This window comes from Dipodomys spectabilis, unplaced genomic scaffold (assembly GCF_019054845.1).
Source record: "Dipodomys spectabilis isolate Male_0828 unplaced genomic scaffold, ASM1905484v1 ptg000345l, whole genome shotgun sequence".
NCBI lineage: Eukaryota > Metazoa > Chordata > Mammalia > Rodentia > Heteromyidae > Dipodomys > Dipodomys spectabilis.
In genome coordinates this window covers 520,516-543,173 of record NW_024871022.1, presented here as the reverse complement: position 1 = coordinate 543,173, position 22,658 = coordinate 520,516, and the positions used below count along the sequence as shown (strand labels likewise).

Here is a 22,658-nt window from a genome sequence, read left to right as displayed (position 1 = left end):
TCTACTGAGGGGCATCTAGGTTGGTTCCATATCTTAGCTATGGTAAATAATGCTGCAATAAACATAGTTGTGCTGGTAGCTTTAGTGTGGTCTTGTTTGTAAACATTTGGGTAAATGCCCAAAAGTGGGATTGCTGGGTCATAGGGGAGCTCTATGTGAAGTCTTTTGAGGAACCTCCATACTGCTTTCCAAAGTGGTTGAACAAGTTTACATTCCCACCAACAATGAAGTAAGGTTCCTTTCTGTCCACATCCTCTCCAGCATCTGTTGTTGTTAGAGTTCTTGATTTTTGCTGTTCTAACTGGAGTGAGGTGATATCTCAATGTTGTTTTGATTTGCATTTCTTTTATGGCTAGGGATGTTGAACATTTCTTCATGTGCCTATTGGCCATCCTTCTTTCTTCTTCAGAGAAGCTTCTCTTTAAGTCTTTCGCCCACTTATATATTGGGCAGTTGTTTCTTTGAGGATTTGTTGTTGGGGGGTTTAATTTTTTGAGTTCCAAGTATATTTTAGGTATGAGACCCTTGTCCGTTGTATGGCTAGTAAAGATCTTCTCCCAATCCGTGGGCTTTCTATTGATCTTGCTAGCTATGTCATTTGCCCTGCAGAAGCTCTGCAACTTTATGCAATCCCATTTGTCCAACCTTTCTTTGATTTGTTGTGTTTCCGGGTCTCTATTCAGAAAATTTCGGCCTGAGCCAAGGAGACCCAGGGTTTCTCCTATTCCATCCTGTAATGTTTTCAGAGTGTCTGCTTGAGTTCAAGGTCTTTGATCCATTTGGAGTTGATTCTGGTGCAGGGTGATATATAAGGATCTAGCTTTAGTTTTCTACATGTAGTTAACCAGTTTTGCCAGCACCATTTACTGAAGAGGCTGTCTGTCTTCCATTCTATTGTTTTAGCTCCCTTATCGAAGATTAGATGGCTATAGGTCTGTAGGTTCATTTCTGGGTTTTCAATTCTATTCCATTGGTCCTGAGGTCTGTTCTTATGCCAATACCAAGCTGTTTTGATTACTATGGCTTTATAGTAGAGTTTGAAATTTGGTATTGATATTCCTCCAGCAGTGTTCTTTCCGTTGAGGAGCGTTTTTGCTATTCGGGGTCTTTTCTTGTTCCATATGAATTTTTGGATTGCCTCTTCTATTTCCTTGAAGAATGAGGTTGGAATTTTGATAGGTATCGCATTGAATTTGTAGATAGCCTTGGGAAGTATTGCCATTTTCACAATGTTAATCTTTCCAATCCAGGAGCATGGGAGGTTTTACCATTTTTTAAGTTCTGTGTTGATTTCCTTTTTCAAGATTTTAAAGTTTTCATCATAGAGGTCCTTCACTTCTTTAGTTAAGTTAATTCCTAGGTATTTTATTTTTTGTGGGGCTATTACAAATGGAGTTGCTTTCCTAATTTCAGCCACACTTTTCTCATTGGTGAGTAGAGCTTTTATGCATTCACTTGGTTCAACCTGTGGAGTAAGTTGAACCTCCCCTTATTGCACTGTGTTGAAGATTTTTTTCTTTTTTAAAATTATCTTTAAGTAGTTGTACAATGAAGTTCCCATTCTACAAAACAGCATATGAGTATAAAGTGTCTGACAACATTGTCACCCATCTCTCTTAACCCATCCCTTCTATCACTATTTTTTCTTAATTAAGATTAGGTGATTACATAAATTTCACATATTTCACAGTATTGTGGAATAGTGTTAGAATCACAAACACATTTTGACTTCCACAAGGCAAATTGTCATTATCATGGTCTATACAGTTTGTGAATTCTATGAGCTTTGACGATACAAGTTATTTTTTCCACATCAGGTGATGTTTACATTTCTTTCCTTTTGCTTAGTGTAGGCTGTTCCCACTTATTCTGTTCCTCCTCCTGGCTTCCCTCTGTTGCGTGCATATATCTACCATATATATGGTCTAGTACATGGAGTCATTTAGCAATGATATGACAAAATGGATGACTGTCCTTTGTTTCTTGAGTCCTGTTTGCCATATCTTCTTGTATTTTGGCTTTAGCATCCACATATCAGGGAGGCCAGGTGTCGTTTGTGTCTTTGTTTTTGGCTTACTTCACTCAAAATAATCTGCTCTAGTTCCATCCATTTCCCTGCAAATGCCATTATTTTGTCGTTTCTAATCTCTGCATAATATTCCATTGTATCTTAGGTACCACAATTTTTGTATCCATTCATCAGTAGTGGGGCATCTGGGTTGTTTCCAAATCTTGGCTATCGTAAACAGTGCTGCAATAAACATGGAGGTGCACGTGTCTTTGTATACTGGTTCCTGTTGCTCAGGATAGAGGCCTAGGAGTGGTATGGCTGGGTCATAGGGGAGGTCTGTATTTAGCTTTCTGAGGTACCTCCAAACTGTTTTCCAAAGTGGTTGTGTTAGTACACATTCCCACCAACAATGCAGTAGGGTTCCTCTTTCTCTGCATCCTGTCCACCATTTGTCGTTGGCTGACTTTAGGATGTGGGCCATTCTGCTTGGGGTAAGATGGTATCTTAGTGTTGTTTTCATTTGCATTTCCTTTACAGACAGGGATGATGAACATTTCTACATGTGTTTCTTTGCATTTTTATCTCTTCTTCTGAGAAGTCTCTCTTTAGTGCCCTTGCCCAATTCGTGATTGATTTGTTAGATTTGTGAGGGGTTAGTTTCTTGAGTTCCCTGTATGTAATGGATATTAGACCCTTGTCTGATATTTTTCTGGTAAATATTTTTTCCCAATTGGCTGTCTTTCTAGTTTTGTTGCTATTTCTTTGCCTGTGCAGGTCTTTTTATCTTAAGGTAGTCCCATTTGTCTAGTCTCTCTCCAATTTGTTGTGACCCTGGGATTCTGTTCAGGAAGTTCCTGCCTGTGCCTATAAGTTCAAGTGTCTCTCCTACTCTGACCTGTAGTAGTTTCAGAGTATCAGGTTTGTTGTTAAGGTCTTTAATCCATTTTCAATTGATGTTAGTACATGGTGATAGGCTAGGGTCCACTTTCATTTTTCTGCATGTGGCCACCCAGTTTTCCCAGCACCAATAGTTGAAGAGGTTATGATTCTTCCACTGTATGTCTGTGGCTCATTTGTCAAATATCAACTGACTGTACATATGAGGCTTTATTTCTGGGTCCTCTAGTCTGTTCCATTGGTCTTCGGGTCTCTTTTTGTACCAGTACCAAGCTGTCTTTGTTATTATGGCTCTATAGTAGAGTTTGAATTTTGGTATCCTGATCATTCCTGTGTTGTTTCTTTTGCCTAGAATTATGTTGGCTATTCTAGGTCGTTTGTCGTTCCATATGAACTTTTGGACTGTTTTCTCTATTTCAGTAAAGTACGTCATTGGGATTTTAATGGGACTTGCATTGAATGTGTGTATCAATTTTGGCATATAGTCATTTTCACTATGTTAGTGCTGCCTATCCAGGAACATGGGAGATCTTTCCATTTCCTGGTATCCCCTATGATTACTTTTTAAGGCTTTTATAGTTTTCATGAAATAGACCGTTTACATCTTTGGTTAGGTTAATTCCTAGATACTTTATTTTTTTTGAGGTTATTATGAATGGGGTTGTTTCCTTGATTTTCCTTTCTGCTTGTACATTGTTGGTGTACAGAAAGGCGACTGATTTTTGCGGGTTAATTTTGTATCCTGCTACTTTACTGAAGTGGTTTATGAGCTCTAGGAGTTTGGGGATGGAGCCTTTGGGATCATTAAGGTATAAAATCATGTCATCTGCAAAAAGAGATAGTTTAACTTCTTCCTCCCCTATGCGGATCCCTTTAATGTCTTTTTCCTGCCTTACTGCTCTGGCCAAGGACTCCAGAACTATATGGAATAGGAGTGGAGGGAGTGGGCATCTTTGCCTTGTTCCTGTTTTTAGGGGAATTGGTTGTAGTTTTCCCCATTAAATATGATATTGGCTGTTGGTCTGTCATGTAAGGCTTTTATTGTTTTAAGGAATTTTCCTTCTATGCCAATTTTTTCCAGAGCTTTAAACATGAATGAATGTTGTATTTTATCAAAAGCCTTTACTGCATCAATGGAGATAATCATGTGGTTCTTGACCTTGGATCTGTTAATGTGATGGATTACATTTATTGACTTATGTATGTTAAACCATCCCTGCATCTCTGGGATGAAGCCTACTTGGTCATAATGTATGATTTTTTTTATGTTTCTGGATTCTGTTGGCTAGAATTTTATTGAGGAGCTTTGCATCTGTGTTCATCAAGGAGATTGGTCTGTAGTTCTCTTTTTTTGTTGGGTCTTTTCCTGGTTAGGGGCTGAGTGTGATATTGGCTTCAAAGAATGAGTTTGGGATTACTCCCTCTGCTTCTATTTCTCTGAAGAACTTCAGGAGTATGATTATTAGTTTCTCTTTAAAGGTCTTATAGAATTCTGTAGTGAATCCATCTGGTCCTGGGCTTTTCTTTGATGGAAGGTTTCTGATTGCTTCATCTAATTGTACGTTATTGTCATTTTTAATTGATTTATTTCTTCTTGGTTCAGTTAGAGCAATTTGTATTACTCTAGGAATTCATCCATTTCTGCTAAGTTTTCCTTCTTTTGTGAGCATAGTGTCTGGAAAGATTTCTTTATAATTGTTTGGATGTCTTGGATGTCTTGGATGTTTGTTGTAATTTTTCCCATGGCATCTTTGATCTTATTGATTTAGATATCCTCTCTTCTTTTTTGTTTGGTTAATCTTGCCAGTGGTCTGTGAATTTTATTGATTTTTTTTAAAAACAAGCTTTTTGTTTTATTGATTTTATTTATTGTGTTGAAGATTTGAGAACAAGACTTCAATTTTTTGACATGACCTATGTCAATACATATGCATGGATGCCAACTGGTTAATACCTGCTTCTGAATTCTCCATGGTTTCATCTACATGCTTGAAGTTTGGCAAAACAACTCATTTTCAATTGGTGAACAATTCGAGTGTCCGACCTGCAGTGATTGCATGCCTTCACAAGAGGAATTCAGGTTTGATTTTCCTCATATGAGGATACATGCTTATTTGGAGTATCTGCTTCTCACTCCTACATGGATATTGCAGGGTAGAGCTTTTACACATTCACTCAGTTCAACCTGTGAACTAAGTTGAACCTCGCCTTATTGCACTGTGTGGAAGATTTGAAAACAAAACTTCCGTTTTCCTTGATGTGAGCTATGTCTATACATATGTATTGAAGCCGACTGGAAAAATTAAAACTTCTAAGGATTCCACCTTTGTTGTTAGCTGCATGACCTCTGCTGGGCATACTGAGAATAAGTTTTTAAGCCATCCCAACATAACAGTATTTCACTGCTTTCAATGCTTCTTAGGAATTATTCCAGATTCTTGGACCCAATAAGCCCACAGGTTGAAGTTTGGCAAAGCAACTCAGTTTGAATTGCCGAAAATTGGAGTTGCAGAGCTCTGCAGCGGTTGCAAGCATTCAGACGAGGCATTCAGGTTTTCTTTTCCCCATAGGACCATGCATGCTTATTGGGAATATCCACTTGTTGTTCCTACAACATGGGAATTGGTGAGTAGAGCTTTTATTTGTTCAATCAGGTCAACCTGCAGAGTAAGTTGAATCTCGCCTTATTATACTTATTATATGTTGAAGATTTGAGAACAAGACTTCCTTTACTTCTGTTTTATTTATTTATTTTTTTTTTATTGTGAAAATACCGTACAGAGGGGTTACAATTACATGGGCAAGATAATGAGTACATTTCTTATCAAGCATTGTTGCCTCCTCCTTTGTTTCCCTTTCCCATCCCTTCCCATCTCCCCCCATCCTCCTTCCCTCGCCAAAGTTGTAAAGTTCATTTTTTGACATAACGATTTGTACATCTCATTTTTGCAATGGGTCCACCTGTGTCCCTATTTAAATGATTTGTTTTTTCCCTTCCTTACTTCTGTTTTCTTTGACACGACCTATGTCTATACATATGTATGGACACACGGAGGAAGTATCAGATTCTAAGTATTCCACTGTTGTTGTTAGTCAAATGACCACTGCCAGGCACACTGAGAATGAGTTTCTGAGCCATCACAACATAACAGCATTTCACTACTTTCATTCAGTGCTTCTTAGGAAGAATTCCAGATTCTTTGGACCCAGTAGGCTTAAGGTGCTCCCGGTTAATACCTGCCTCTGCATTCTCCGTGGTTCTTCTACAAGCTTGAAGTTTTCCAAGAAAACCAGCTAGAATTGCTGAACAATTGGATTTGCAGAGCTCTTCAGCGGTTGCAAGCATACAGATGAGGCATTCATGTTTACTTTCCCCATCGGATGATACGTACTTATTGGGATTTTCTGCTTCTGGTTCCTAAAACGTGCTTATTGGTGAATACAGCTTCTATGCATTCACTCAGTTCAATTGGGAAGTAATTGAACCTCGCCTTATTACACTGTGTTGAAGATTTGAGAATAAGACTTCCATTTTCTTTGATGCGACCTATGTCCATACATATGTATGGATGCCGACTGGAAATATCAGCTTCTAAATACTCCACCCTTCTGGTTAGCTGAATGACCTCTGCCGGGCACACTGAGAATGAGTTCTGAGCCATTGCAACCTAACAGCATTTCAATGCTTTCAATCCTCTTAGGAAGAATTCCAGATTCTTGGACCAGGTAGGCCCACAGGCGCTTCTGGTTAATATCTGCTCCTCAATTCTCCTTGGTTTCTTCTACATGACTGAAGTTTGGCAAAGCAACTCAGTTTGAACTGCTGAACATTTGGAGTTGCAGAGATCTACAGCTGTAGCAAGCATTCACACGAGGCATTCAGGTTTGTTTTTCCAAATAGGACGATCCATGCTTATTGGGAATATCTGCTTCTTCTTCCTATAACGTGGGTATGGATGAATAGAGCTTTTACGCATTCACTCATTTAAACCTGTGGAGTAAGTTGAACCTTGCCTTATTGCAATTTTTTGAATATTAGAGAACAAGACTTCAATTTTCTTAGACACGACCTATGTCCATACATATGTATGGCCACCTGCTAGAAATAGCAGCTTCTAAATACTCAGACATTGGTTTTATCCGAATGACCTGTGCTGAGCACACTGAGAATGAATTTCTGAGCCATTGTAACATAACAGCATTTCACTACTTTCAATGCTTATAAGGAAGAATTCCACTTTCTTGGACCTGGTAGTCCCACAGGTTCCCCCAGTTAATATCTGCTTCTGAATCCTATGTCATTTCTTTTACATGCTTGAAGTATGGCAAAGCAACTCAATTTCAATTGCTAAAAGATTGGAGTTGTAGATCTGCAGCAGTTTCAATCGTGCAGATGAGGCATTCAGGTTTGTTTTTCCTCGTAGGATGATGAATGTTATTTTGGAATGTCCACTTCTTGTTCCTACAAAGTGGGTATTAGTGAGTAGACCTTTACACTTTCACTCAGTCCAACCTCTGGAGTAAGGTGAACCTTGCCTTATTACACTGTGTGGAAGATTTGCGAACAAGACTTCCATTTCCTTTGACCCGATCAACATTCATACATATGCATGGCTGTCGACTGGAAATATCAGCTTCTCAATACTCCATCGTTGTTGTTAGCCAAATGACTTCTACTGGGCCCACTGAGAATTAGTTTTTGAGCTACAGCTACATAACAGCATTTCACTGCTGTCAATGCTTCTAAGGAAGAATTGCAGAGTACCCAGAGGGGTACCGGGTTACTATCTGCTTCTGAATTCTAAGTTGTTTCTTCTACACGCTTAATTGGCATAGCAACTCAGAATGAATTGCACAACAGTTGTGGTTTCAGAGCTCTGTAGGGGTTACAAAGGTACAAGCGAGGCATCTAGGTTTGCACTTCCCCTTAGCCTGATACATGCTTATTAGGGTTATCTGCTTCACATTCCTACAACGTGGGTATGGTTGAAAAGAGCCTTTATGCATTCACTCGGGTCAAATTGCAGAGTAAGTTAAACCTCGACTTATTGGACTGCGTTAACAATTTGAGAACAAGAATTCTGTTTTATTTGATGAGACCTAGGTCCATACATATGTATGAATGCTGACTGAAAATATCAGCTTCTAAATATGCCACCATTGTTGTTAACTCAATGATCTCTCCTGGGCATGCTGAGAAGGAGTTTCTGAGCTGTAGCTACATAACAACATTTCACTGCTTTCAATGCTTCTTTGGAAGAATTGCAGATTCTTGGACACAGTAGACCCATGGTTGCTCTTGTTTAATATCTGCTTCTGAGTTCTACGTGGTTTCTTCTACACACTTCACATTTGGCAAAGAAACTCACTTTGAATTGCTGAACAATGGGATTTGCAGAGCTCTGCAATATTCGCAAGTGTTCAGACGAGGCATTCCTTTTTGCCATAGGATGATACATGCTTACTGGGAATATATGCTTTTGATTCCTACATCGTGGTTATTGGTGAGTAGAGCTTTTAGGTATTACTCAACTCAACCTGGGGAGTAAGTTGAACCTCACCTTATTGTACTGTGTTGAAGATTTGAGCACACCACTTCCGTTTTCTTTGATGGGATGTATGTCCACACATCTGTATGGACCCTGACTGGAAATATCAGCTTCTAAATACTCCACTGTTGTTGGTAGCCGAATTACATCTGAGGGGCACACTTAGAATGAGTTTCTGAGCCTTTGCAACATAACAGCATTTCTCTGTTTTCAATGCATCTTAGGAAGAACTGCAGATTCTTGGACCCGGTATGCCCACAGATGCTCCCCATTAATATCTGCTTCTGAATTCTTCATGGTTTCTTCTACAGGCTGGAAGGTTGGCAAACAATTCAGTTTGAATTGCTGAACAATTGGACTTTCATAGTTCTGCAGTGGTTGCAAGTATTTAGAACAGGTATTCAGGTTTGCTTTTTGCCATATGACAATACACACTTACTGGTAATATCTGCTTCTGGTTCGTACAATGTGCATATGGGTGAGTAGAGCTTTTACAGATTCACCCAGATCAACCTGCAAAGTAAGTTGAACCTCACCTTACTGCACTGTGTTGAAGATTTGAGAGCAAGACTTCTGTTTTCTTTGATGCGATTTATGTCCATATATATGTATGGACATCAAGTGAAAATATCAGCTTCTAAATACTGCACCGTTGTTGTTACCCAAATGACCTCTGCCAGGCACACTGAGAATGAGTTTCTGATCCATTACAACATAACATCATTTCACTGCTTTCAATGCTTCTTAGGAAGAATTGCAGATTCTTGAACCCAGTAGGCAGACAGGTGCTCCTGGTTAACATTTGCTTCTGATTTCTACATGGTTTCTTCTATACTCTTGAGGTCTGGAAAAGCAACTCAATGTGAATTTCTGAACAATTGGAGTTACAGAGTTTTGCAGCAGTTGCAAGCTTTCAGATGAGGTTTTCAGGTTTGTTTTTCCCCATAGGACAATGCATCCTTATTGGAAATATCTGCTTGTCATTCCTACAATGTGGGTATTGGTGCTTAGAGCTTTTACTCATTCACTCAGTTCTTTCTTGCCAGTGTTTTTAATAGACTTACAATACACTAAGTGTTCCTTTTGTATATTCTTCCTCCATGGTATAACCTCTGTTTTCACTGGATTTGATGCCAGTGTTTTGCACTTTGTATATACATTTTTGTAATTTGGGGAGGGGAAGGGATATTGCAGAACGCTTAAATGGGGATGCAGGTTGACCCATTGTAACGACGAGATGTACAGGACACTATATTGAAAACGAACGTTACAATGATGGGGTGGGGGGCGTGGGACCAGTTAGGGAGGCGGAGAGGGAAGTGATGTTAGGGGGGAAAATAAAGGATGAGGTAACAATGCTCGCTATGAAATGTGCTCATTACCTTACTCATGTAACTGTAACCCCTCTGTACAACATTTTTACAATAAAAAAAATCAAAAATTTAATACTAAAAAAAAAAAAGAATTCCAGATTCTTGGACCAGGTAGGCCCACAGGTACTCCCGGTTAATGGCTGCTTCTGAATTCTACATGGTTTTCTCTACACACTTTAAGTTTGGCAAAGCAACTCAGTTTGAATTGTTGAAAAATTGGAGTTGTAGAGCTCTGCAGTGGTTCAAGCATTCAGATGAGGCTTTCAGGTTTGCTTTTCCCCATAGGACAATACATGCTTATAGGGACTATCCACTTCTCTTTCCTACAACGTGGGTATTGGTGAGTAGAGCTTTTACTCATTGATTCAGTTCAACCTGCAGAGTAAGTCGAACCTCGCCTTATTGCACAGTGCGGAAGATTTGAGAACAAGATTTCCCTTTTCTTTGATGAGGCCTATGTCCATACATATGTATGGATGCAGACTGGAAATATCAGATTCTAAATACTCCACCATTGTTGTTGGCTGAAAGACCTCTTCCGGGCATACTGAGAAGGAGATTCTGATCTATCTCAACACAACAGCATTTTACTTCTTTAAATGCTTCTTTGGAGAATTCCAGATGCTTGTATCTGATAGGTTCACAGGTGCTCCCAGTTAATATCTGCTTCTGAATTCTACTTGGTTTCTGCTACACACTTGAAGTTTGGCAAAGCAATTGCTGAACAGTTGGAGGTGCAGAGCTCTGCAGTGGTGGGAAGTGTTCAGATGTGTCATTCAGGTTTTCTTTTCCCCATAGGATGATACATGCTTATTTGGAATATCTGCTTCTCATTCAATAACGTGGGTATTGGTGAGTAGAGCCTTTACACTTTCATTCAGTTCACTTGCGGAATAAGTTGAACCTCATCTTATAATAACGTGGGTATTGGTGAGTAGAGCCTTTACACTTTCATTCAGTTCACTTGCGGAGTAAGTTGAACCTCACCTTATTGCTATGTGTTGAAGATTTGAGAACAAGTTTTCCCTTTCCTTTGATGTGACCTATGTCCATACGTTTGCATGGATGTCGACTGGAAATATCAGCTTCTAAATAATCCATCATTCTTAGCTGAATGACCTCTACTGGGCACATTGAGAATGAGTTTCTGAGCCATTGCAACATAACAGCATTTCAATGCTTTGAATGATTCTTAGAAAGAGCTCCAGATTCTTGGACCCGGTAGGCCCATAAGTGCTCCCAGTAAATATCTGCTTCTGAATTCTATGTGGTTTCTTCAATATGGTTGAAGTTTGGGAAAGTAACTCAGTTTGAATTGTTGTACAGTTGGAGTTCCAGAGCTCTGCAGTGGTTCTAAGCTTTCAGACGAGGCATTCAGGTTTGCTTTTCCCCTTAGGATGATACATGCTTATTGGGAGTATCCACTTCTGGTTCCTACAACGTGTGTATTGGTGAATAGAACTTTTACAGATTCACTCACTTCAACCTGTGGAGTAAGTTGAACCTTGCCTTATTGCACAGTGAAGATTTGAGAACAAGAATCCCATTTTTTTGACTCGACCTATGTCCATAAATTTGTATGGATGCCAAGTAGAAATATCAGCTTCTAAATATTCCACTGTTGTTGTTAGCCTGATGACCTCTGCCAAGCAGACTGAGAATGAGTTTCCAAGCCATCACAACATAACAGCATTTCACTGCTTTCACTGCTTCTTAGGAAGAATTAAAGACTTTTGGACCCTGTAGGTCCACAGGTGCTCTCTGTAAATGTCTGCTTCTCAATTCTACATGGTTTCTTCTACACACTTGAAGTTTGGGAAAGCAATTCAGTTTAAATTGCTGAACAGAAGTTCTGGGAAGATGGCAGAGGAGAAGCTTGAGGCTAAACAAGCTCTCACATAGAAAGCAGTTTTAGTGTTCCAGTGAACAGTCCTAAGCCAGAGAATCACACCAAGTGTGCCATCACAGGACAGAGAATTAGGCCAGAGAGGGAAAATCCAGGCAAGGATAAAGATCTGAGTATTTGCCAGCAGCAGTGGCTGCAGCAGCAGCGGCAGCTGAGGTGGCAGTGGCCGTAGCCGCCATACCTGCAACACAGAGAGTCCAGGACGAAGGCGCCAGATGCGGCGGGTGAATGGATTCTACTCAACACCAGCAAGAACTGACAAGGAGCAGGTATCTTCACCCTGCAGATCGCAGACCAGAGACGACCCAGGAACCAAGACTTGGCGTGAGTAGAAGCCTCATATCCTCACTCCTCAGGGAGCAGAGGAGGGAAGGCCACCCTTCCCCCATCCACTACCAGAGATCTCCATCTTTGATACTGGCAAAGGCCTGGCTGAGCAGCTAGCTCCAACTCAGGCCTTGGAAGAAAACTAGAGTCATTTAACAGGTCACAGGAACCTAACCTGACCTGCCAGGCTCAGCTCCACCCAGGGAAAAATCACCCAGCCCAGGCTGCCAGCCCCAGGAGTGGCTTTCTTCACTGGGTAAACAGAGCCAGAGGATGAACCTCCCTACAGCAGCCCAGACAATCAATTGGAATTCAGTAAACATAAACACGAGAATGGCTCCAGGCTGGGCTCTGTGAGTGTCTCAGAAGCTAGCCCCTAAGGGAAAAGCTATTGTTTGCTGAAAGGCCTCAACTCTACCCAGAACCTAGCCTCATCAAAGCATCTCCCAACTAGAGGAAACAGCCATCTCCCTCTTTTGTGATACTCAAAGCAGATCTCCCTCCTATTGAACTAGCCTGGGAGGAGGATCACAAAATCCTGGGTAAAGCACAGCATTTTTCTGCCTGCTCAAACTAACCGACTTAAGAAACCATCCAAGCCACAGGAAAATCAAACACCACAGCAGACCAGAGACTCCAACTAGAGACTGGTTACAGACACACGGGAGATACAGGATCTTCCCATCACCCCCCCAAAAAATCAAAGAACTCTTTTTTTGTACCTTTTATAAAAAATTTTTTTCCAAAACTTTTTTTTTAATTTTTAATTTTTAAATTTTTTAAAAAAAATTTGTTTTCTATTAGCTTTTTTTTTCTTCCTCATAATTTTTATTTTAGGGGTATGAGTGTGTGTGCTTTTTTTCTCTTTTTCTTTCTTTTCTTTTTCTTTCTTTCTTTCTTTCTTTTTTTTTAGCTCTACTGACCTTTTGGTCCTCTTTTTTTCTTTCCTTCTCATTCTTCTCACCTTTTCTTTTCTTTTGTTCTTCTTTGCATGACTTAATTGCTGTTCTGCTCATCCTCAGATATACCCGTAGTCAATTATTATACCTATCCCCCATTGTGTACACACTTAATCCAGAAATTTATTACTCAATTCAAAACCTTTTAGACTTAAATTCCTTAATAGCAGTGCTACCTCTTTATACCTATATAATGTTTTAAGCATTTTTATTTTTAAGTTTTTCACGTCTTCTTTCTATCCTTACACTTATCCTATCCTCGTTCTTCTCTGAAAATTACGTTTTTGAATTTGCATAATTTTTGTTATTAAGTGTTTCACTTTTTAATTTTTAATATTTGTTTTTCTATTTTTTCTTGTCTCTTTTTTCTCTTTCTCTTCTTTTTTCTCTCTCTCTACTATCATTCTATCCAACCTATTTCCCGCTTTGAGATTAGGACTTAGTTAAGTTAACTCACCCTCTGCCTTTCCACATCCGTCTTTTCCTATTTTTACACACATGTCTCCCTAAACCTAATAATTTCTGGTTTGCCAGAAAAGGTCAGATAATTTGATGTTAGGGAAATGAACCCTAAGATATGTATTCAAATGTTTTTTTTTCTTCCAGGTGATTGTTTCTAACACATTTATAACATTATTATAACATTTATAACATTATTTCTTTGTTGCTTTGTATGTCCCTCCCCCATGGTATAATCCCTGCATTCACTGTATTTGAGATTGTTATAATTTGTGGAGGGGAAGGGAAAAAACCCATCGTTTAAATAAGTATACAGGTGGATCCATTGCAACAATGAGATGTACAAGTCGTTATGTGGAAAATGAACTTATAACTTTGGTGGAGGGGGAGGATTGGGTGTGGAGGCGGGGGGAGGATGGGAAGGGATGGGAAGGGGAAACAAAGGAGGACCTTACAATGCTTGATAAGAAATGTACTCTATCTTGCCCTTGTAATTGTAACCCCTCTGTACAGTATTTTCACAATTAAAAAAATAAAAGTAAAATAAAAAATAAAATAACAAATAACATGAAAATACTGACAGAAAAAAATTGCTGAACAATTGGAGTTGCTGAGCTCTGTAATGGTTGCAAGCTTTCAGATGGGGCATTGAGATTGCTTTTCCACGTAGGAGTATACATGTTTATTGGGAATATCCACTTCTCTTTCTTACCACCTGGGTATTGGTGAATAGAGCTTTTATGTATTCACTAAGTTCAATTTGGGGATTAACTTGAACCTTGCCTTATTGTACTCTTGAAGATTTGAGAACAAGACTTCCGTTTTCTTACCCATTGCAACAATGAGATGTACAAGTCGTTATGTGGAAAAATGAACTTTACAACTTTGGTGGGGTGTGGGGGAAGGATAGGGTGGGGGGAGGGGTTGAGTGTGGGAAGGGATGGGAAGGGGAAACAAAGAGGAGGCAACAATGCTTGATAAGAAATGTACTTGTTATCTTGCCCATGTAATTGTAACTCCTCTGTATGGTATTCTCACAATAAAAAAAAAAATGAGATGACAGGCAGTTCCCAGGACCTGAGATCGAGCCCCAGGGCTTGACAAAATAAGAATAGAGTGACACCCAGATGGTAGTATTCTAATAAATATATGTCTTTATAGAAGATTGCCAGAGATGTCTACACATTATTCAGTTATATAGACTACATTCCTACCAATTCTTGGGTTTTATGCCTCTGTGTAATTAATGTTATAGTTTTCATCCTTAATAAACTATTAAGTAAAAAAAAAAGACTTCCATTTTCTTTGACACAACCTATGTTCATGCATTTGTATGGACGCCAATTGGAAATATCTGCTTCTAAATACACCATCGTTGTTGTTAGCCAAATGACATCTGCTGGGCACCCTGAGAATGATTTTCTGAGCTATGGCAACATAACAGCATTTCACTGCTTTAAATGCTTGTTAGGAAGAATTCAGGTTCTTGAATTGGGTAGGCCAACAGATGCTTCTGGCTAATGTCTGCTTCTGAATTCTATGTGGTTTCTTCTATGAGACTGAAGTGTTGCAAAGTAACTCAGTTTGAATTGCTGAACAATTAGAGTTGCAGAGTTCGGCAGCACTTGTTGAAGATTTGAGAACAAGACTTCAGTTTTCATTGAGGTGACCTCTGTCAATACATTTGTATGGACTCGAAATATCAGCTTCTAAATACTACACCGTTGTTGTTAGCCAAATGACCTCTGCTGGGAACACTCAGAATCATTTTCTTAGCCATTGCAACATAACCTCATTTCACTGTTTTCAATGATTCTTACTAAGAGTTCCAGATTCTTGGACCCAGTAAACTCACGGGTGCTCCTAGTGAATATCTGCGTTTGAATTCTATGTGGTTATTTCTGCATGCTTGAATTTTAGAAAAGCAACTCAGTTTGAATTGCTGAAAAATTACAGGTGCAGAGCTCTGCAGCGGTTGCAAGCATTCAGACAAGGCATTTAGTTTTCCTTTTCCCCATAGTGCGATACATGCTTATTGGGAATATCTGCTTATTGTTCCTAAGACGTGGGTATTGGTGAGTAGAGATTTTAGCTCTTCACTTAGTGAAACCTGTGGAGTAAGTTGAACCTCACCTTATTGCACTGCGTTGAAGATTTGGGAAAAGACTTCCGTTTTCCTGGACACGACCTATATCCATCCATTTGAATGGACACCAATTGCAAATATCAGCTTCTAAATACTCCACCATTGTTGTTAGCATAATGACCTCTGCCGTGCACACTCAGAATGAGTTTCTGAGCCATTGCAGCATAACAGTATTTCACTGATTTCAATGTTTCTTAGGAAAAGTTCCAGATTTTTGGACCCGGCGAGCCCACAGGTGCTCTTGGTTAATATCTGCTTCTGAATTCTATGTGATTGCTTCCGCTTGCTTGAAGTTTAGCAAAGTAACTCAGTTTGAATTGCTTAATAATTGCAGTTGCAGAGCTCTTCATTCATTGGAAGCCTTTAGACAAGGCATTCAGGTTTTCTTTTCCCCCCTTAGGACTACACATGCTTATTGTGAATATCCTCTTCTTGTTCCTACAACCTATGTTTTGGTGATTAGAGCTTTTACCGATTTACTCACTTCCACCTGCAGAGTAAGTTGAACCTCATCTTACTGAACTGTTTTGAAGATTGAGAATAAGACTTCAGTTTTCTTTGAGGTGACCTATTTCCATACATTTGTATGGATGTTGACTGGAAATATCAGCTTCTAAATACACCACCATTGTTGTTAACCAAATGATCTCTGCCAGACACACTCAGAATCAGTTTCTGAGCCATTGCAACATAACAACATTTCACTGCTTTCAAAGCTTCTTAGAAAGAGTTCCAGATTCTTGGAGCCAGTAAGCCCACAGGTGCTCCCGGTTAATATCTGCTTCTGAATTCTTCCTGGTTTGTTCTACCCACTTGAAGGTTGGCAAAGCAATTCAGTTTGAATTGCTGAACAATTGCACTAACAGAGCTCAGCAGGGCAATGGTTGCAAGTGTTCAGACAAGGCATTCAGGTTTGCTTTTCCTCATAGGACAATACATGCCTATTGGGAATATCTGCTTCTCTTTTATACAACCTGTTTATTTGTGATTAGAGCTTTTACCCTTTCACTCAGTCCAACCTGTGGAGTAGGTTGAACCTCACCTTATTACACTGTGTTGAAGATTTGAGAACAAGTCTTCCGTTTTCTTTGAGGCTACCCATGTCCATTCATTTGTATGGACACTGAGTGATAATATCAGCTTCTAAATACTCCATCATTGTTGTTAGCCAAATGACCTCTTCCAGGAACACTCAAAATCATTTTCTGAGCCATTGCAACATAACATCATTTCCCTGCTTTCAATGCTTCTTAGGAAAAGGTCCATATTGTTGGACCCGGTGAGCACACAAGTGCTCCTGGTCAATATCTGCTTCTGAATTCTACGTGATTTCTTCTGCTCAGTTGAAGTTTGGCACAGTAACTCAGTTTGAATTGCTTAATAATTGCAGTTCCAGAGCTCTTCAGTATTGGAAGCTTTCAGACAAGGCATTCAGGTTTGCTTTTCTCCATAGGACGATACACGCTTACTGGGAATATCTGCTTCTCTTTTCTACAACCTGTTTATTTGTGATTAGAGCTTTTACCCATTCACTCACTTCCATCTGTGGAGTAAGTTGAGCCTCACCTTATTGCACTGTGTTGAAGATATGAGAACCAGACTTCCGTTTTCTTGAACGTGACCTATGTGCATTGATTTGTATGGACGGCGATTGGAAATATCAACTTCTGAATACTCCACAGTTGTTGATAGCCGAATGACCTCTGCTGGGGACGCCAAGAATCAGTTTCTGAGCCATTGCAACATAACAACATTTCACTGCTTTCAAAGCTTCTTAGAAAGAGTTCCAGATTCTTGGAGCCAGCAAGCCCACAAGTGCTCCCGGTTAATATCTGCTTCTGAATTCTTCGTGGTTTGTTCTACCCACTTGAAGGTTGGCGAAACAATTCAGTTTGAATTGCTGAACAATTGCACTTGCAGAGCTCAGCAACAGTTGCAAGCGTTCAGACAAGGCATTCAGGTTTGCTTTTCTCCATAGGACGATACATACTTATTGGGAATATCAGCTTCTCATTTCTAAAACATGGGTATTGGTGAGTAGAACTTTTACGCCTTCACTCAGTGCAATCTGAAGAGTAAGTTGAACCTCACCTTATTGAATTGTGTTGAAGATTTGAGAACAAGACTTCCATTTTTCTGGACTCAACCTATGTCCATACATTTGTATTGATGCCGAGTGGAAATATCAGCTTCTAAATACTCCCCCATTGTTGTTAGCATAATGACCTCTGCAGGGCATACTCAGAGAGTTTCTGAGTCATCGCAACATAACAGCATTTCACTGCTTTCAATACTTCTTAGGAAAATTTCCAGATTCTTGGACCAGGTGAGCCTACAGGTGCTCCTGGTCAATATATGCTTCTGAATTCTACATGGTTGCTTCTGCATGCTTGAAGTTTTGCAAAGTAACTCATTTTGAATTACATAATAATAGCAGTTAGAGAGCTGTGCAGCAGTTTCAAGCTTTCAGACTGGGCATGCGGGTTTGCTTTTCCCCCATAGGACTATACATGCTTCTTGGGAATATCCGCATCTTGATCCTAGAACCCGTGTATTGGTGAGTAGAAGTGTTAGGCATTCACTCAGTTCAACCTGCGGAGTAAGTTGAACCTCACCTTATTGCACTGTGTTGAAGATTTGAGAAAAAGACTTCCATTTTTTTTTAGGTGACCTATGTCCATACACTTGTATGGACCCGACTGGAAATATCAGCTTATAAATACTCCACTGGAGAAGCGCTGGGTGAAGGGGAGGCACCAGCCCAGGACTCCAGCCAGAGTAATGCCATCTGTACTTTTGTTATCTGCAATAATTCTTCCCTTCAAGGTCAGCCAATTATCTTCAATCCTGACTTTTTTGTGGAGAAGCTCTGACATGAGAAACTTGAGGTGTTCACTGAGTTGGTGGTCAGCAATATCACAAGACTTATCGATTTACCTGGAACTGAGCTGGCTTAGCTGATGGGAGAAATGGACCTTAAGTTGCCTGGTGGGGCTGGCCGAGCAACAGGATTCTTCTGGTCTCTGATGACTCTCAAGTGAAAGGAAAAAGGAGTGGTATTTGGATCTCCACTGACTGAAGAAGGCACTGCCCAAATATACCAATTGATTGAATATCTTCACAAAAATTTTCGAGTAGAGGGCTTGTTTAGAGTACCAGGCAATAGTGTTCAACAGCAGATTTTAAGAGATGCTCTCAATAATGGAACTGACTTGGAATCAGGGGAATTTCATTCAACAATGTTGCCACCTTGCTGAAGATATTTCTAGGAGAGTTACCAGAGCCCTTACTGACACATAAACATTTCAGTGCACAGCTCAAAATTGCTGATTTGATGCAGTTTGATGATAAAGGAAATAAGACCAATGTACCAGATAAGGAGCAGCAAATTGAGGCTCTTCAGTTGCTTTTCTCATTCTCCCTCCACCCAATCATAACTTGATGAAGTTATTGCTTGATCTCCTATACCAGACAGCAAAAAAAAAAAAGCAAGATAAGAATAAGATGTCTGCTCTTATGTTTGCGCCACATGTCCTATGGCCAAAAATTGTCACTGCAAATGACCTTCAGGAGAATATTACAAAATTAAACAATGGATGGCTTTTATGATCAAACACTCTCAGAAGCTTTTTAAGGCTCCTGCTTATATTCGTGAATGTGCCAGGTTGCACTATTTGAGCTCCAGAAATCAAATCTCAAAGGATGACCTTGATCTAATGGCTTCATGTCATGCTAAGTCCTTCCAGCTGGTAAAACCTAAGAAATGGAACCAATCAGATTCCTCCTCTCAGCAGGAGGAAACCCAGCAGCGGACAGAAGAGGCCCTGAGAGCTCTTCCAGCATGTTCACAATATGCCAGAGTCAGCAAAGAAGAAGCAGCTTATTCGACAGTTTCATAAAAAATCTTTGACCCAAACACCAGGCAGAGAACAGTCTACTTCCCGTGTACAGAAGAGGGCCCATTCGTGCTCCTTTAGTGGGCTAATTAAGTGCAAAGTCCTAGCAAGTCAGATGATGACAGAAAAGAGAAACAAGTCCCCTACTCCAGAGTCTGTGGCCATGAGTGAATTGGAGAGCACCAGCAAAGAAAATATGAACTTATCATATTCTGGTTCTCCTGCTGTCATGATGCCAACAAGTTTGAAATGGTCTGAGGGGAAGAAGGAGAGGAGAAAAGATTCCTCTGAAGGATCTAGACCTCTCTTGTCATCCACCAGAATTTTCTCCTTAGTGGACCAGGTGTTATTTCTGCTCACTGCGAAGTTGGGACTTGCAGTTTGCTTGCTGCATTTTGATTTGTGAGAGCCAATTTATACCATATATGACTGAATAACCTCTAACCCACTCACTGGCTATCATTTATAAGCTGTGCCTTCTGAGAGAGTGCTGTGCTCTCTCTCTCTCTCTCTCTCTCTCTCTCTCTCTCTCTCTCTTTCAAGTAGTATAAGGGAAAACCACTAACTAGAGAACAACCAACTTATATTGTATAATAAATCAGCAGTACCAGCTGGACTCCAGTGTTTATTCAATATGCTTTGTTAGGCCAGGTCTGTTTTTTCAACTGTTTTTCAACTGCTTTGTGCCCAACTGTCAGTGATTATTTTTTAAAAGTACTGTTGATCTTAGTGGATTAGTAATTTTAACTGATATTTTGGGCTTTTCTCTGTTTTAATAATGTTGAGGAGTAACTGGTTGTTGTCACTTTTTTGTTTTAAAAGCCATTTCTTTTTGGATTGGTAATCCAAATGGACTCTTAAACTAGATACCTTTGATCCCTTTTCTACTTAAACTTTGGGAAAGCTCTTGATTTTATGAGGCGATATTCCTTAGTATCTTTTTGTGTTGAGAGAATTTATGGTTTTCTGGAAATTCTTTTTTTGGGGGGGGGTGTCCGGTCCTGGGGCCTGAACTCTGGGCCTGGGCGCTGTCCCTCAGCTCTTCAGCTCAAGGCTAGCACTCTACCACTTGAGCCACAGCGCCACTTCCGGCTTTTTTCTTTTTGCTTATGTGGTGCTGAGGAATCGAACCCAGGGCCTCAGGCATGCAAGGCAAGCACTCTACCCCTGAGCCACCTTCCCAGCCCTTGGAAATTCTTTATTTCTTGTGTCTGTAGTTGTAGGGGAATTGACCTATTGTATTGGAAAAAGGAGAATATTGTATTTTAGTGAATTTTTGCTTTTCCTTCTCTCCTTCCTCTTTCTCCCTCCTCCATCTCTCACTGTCTTCTGTCCTCAGTTATGTGAAAGTAGTTGTGTGGTCGCTGAGCTTATTTCCTTCACTCAATATTCTCTCACCTAAACCATGTGAAATACTTTTCTGCTAAGAAAGGAAAAGTTACTGACTGCTTCACAGAAATCTTTGTATGTGGCAGGAAGCTCTGCTGTGCCTGGAGGAACTGGCTGGCTTTGGATGGGATTCTGTTGCACTTTTCCAGGCATCAGGTGCAACTAGAGCATCTCCTGAGAGCAAGGTGGGGTCACAGGAAAGGCATGATTAGCAATGTCTGGAGTCTGATAGGATTTGGAGGATAGAATTCTCACTGGGAAGCAGTTCGAGCTTCTCAGTGCTTAGGAGTAGTTCCTGCCACAGATAGTAATTGGAGCTGGAGCTGGAGCACTTGACGATTGGATTGGACATGTTTATCTGTATTTATGGTAAAGAAAGAAAGAAATGGCTTTGATCTGGTATGAAATTATATTCACTTTGCAGAGAGTAGGATGTGGCAGATGAAGATGTTGAAGTGTGTGCCTGGCTGTAGCTGCATAACTTTTTGCCTTGTGTGTAAAAGCTGAGTCCGGCCACTGTGGGGAGGCAGGTATCCAACAAAATACAGTTTGCTGATCTAATTTTAGGCAGTTGGAAATCTTCACTATCCTGAAACAATGACTCCAGTGCAACAGGGTTTGACTTGTTTCTGGCCATCAGGCCTCTCTTCTGCTTGACTTTTTTTTGCTTATGTGGTGCTGAGGAATCGAACCCAGGGCCTCATGCATGCAAGGCAAGTGTTCTACCACTGAGCCACCTTCCCAGCCCGACTTTGTTTTGTTAAGAAAAGAATAATTCTGTGCCAGGTAACAATGAGTTTAAACAGAAATCCCTTTTGGTGTCAATACATCAAAGTAGTATTCTTCCTCAACTCTTCCAAAGTAGTGTGTTTCCTTCCTTTGTTATTAAGTGTGTTCTATCTTGGAGTGGCACAGTGATCTGTTGAGTATGGACTGTCTTCAGGTTGAGAGAACATGGCAGTGACTTGATACCCCCTTGTCATCTAGTTGGTTTTGTGTTTGAGAGAGTTAAGAGACAAAGGAGATGCAGTTTGGATGAATGGAATCAGCAGCCGTAGGTAGTGTTCTGGGGTGAGGGTGCAGGTGAGATGCTTTTATATAGTTGGTCCCCTTGGGCAGTTCACATGTGTATTTGGGTATGTGCGTTTTGTTTATTCATTGAATATGCTTTCTCTTGTTTTTTAAAATTATTTTATTATTTTAAAAAAATTTTTATTGTGAAAATACTGTACAGAGGGGTTACAATTACATGGGCAAGATAATGAGTACATTTCCTATCAAGCATTGTAGCCTCCTCCTTTCTTTCCCCTTCCCATCCCTTCCCAGGCTCCCCCCCAATCCTCCCCCCCCCCACAGTTGTAAAGTTCGTTTTTGACATGACAACTTGTACAATAAGCTTTGTTTTCTTTTTTGGGGGGTCTGGTAGTGGGGCCTGAACTCTGAGCCTGGGTGCTGCCCTTCAGCTCTTCAGCTCAAGGCTAGTGCTCTACCACTTGAGCCACAGCGCCACTTCCGGCTTTTTTTCTTTTTGCTTATGTGGTGCTGAGGAATCGAACCCAGAGCCTCATGCATGCAAGGCAAGCGCTCTACCACTGAGCCACCTTCCCAGCTGCTTTCTCTTGTTTTAAGGGCTTTATAGATCATATTTCTTAGGTAAGCTGTGATCCAGTTGGGAGCCAAGGTTGAGGAATAAGCTGCATAACCTAATAATAAATATTCTAATCCTGTGGAATCTTCTAGGGAACT

At 40.2% G+C, this 22,658-nt stretch overlaps 1 pseudogene; it reads left to right on the top strand.

Moving 5' to 3' along the window:
* Window positions 1-17,251: 17,251 nt before the first annotated feature.
* Window positions 17,252-20,033, top strand: LOC122095367 (annotated as a pseudogene).
* The last annotated feature ends 2,625 nt before the right edge of the window (window positions 20,034-22,658 follow it).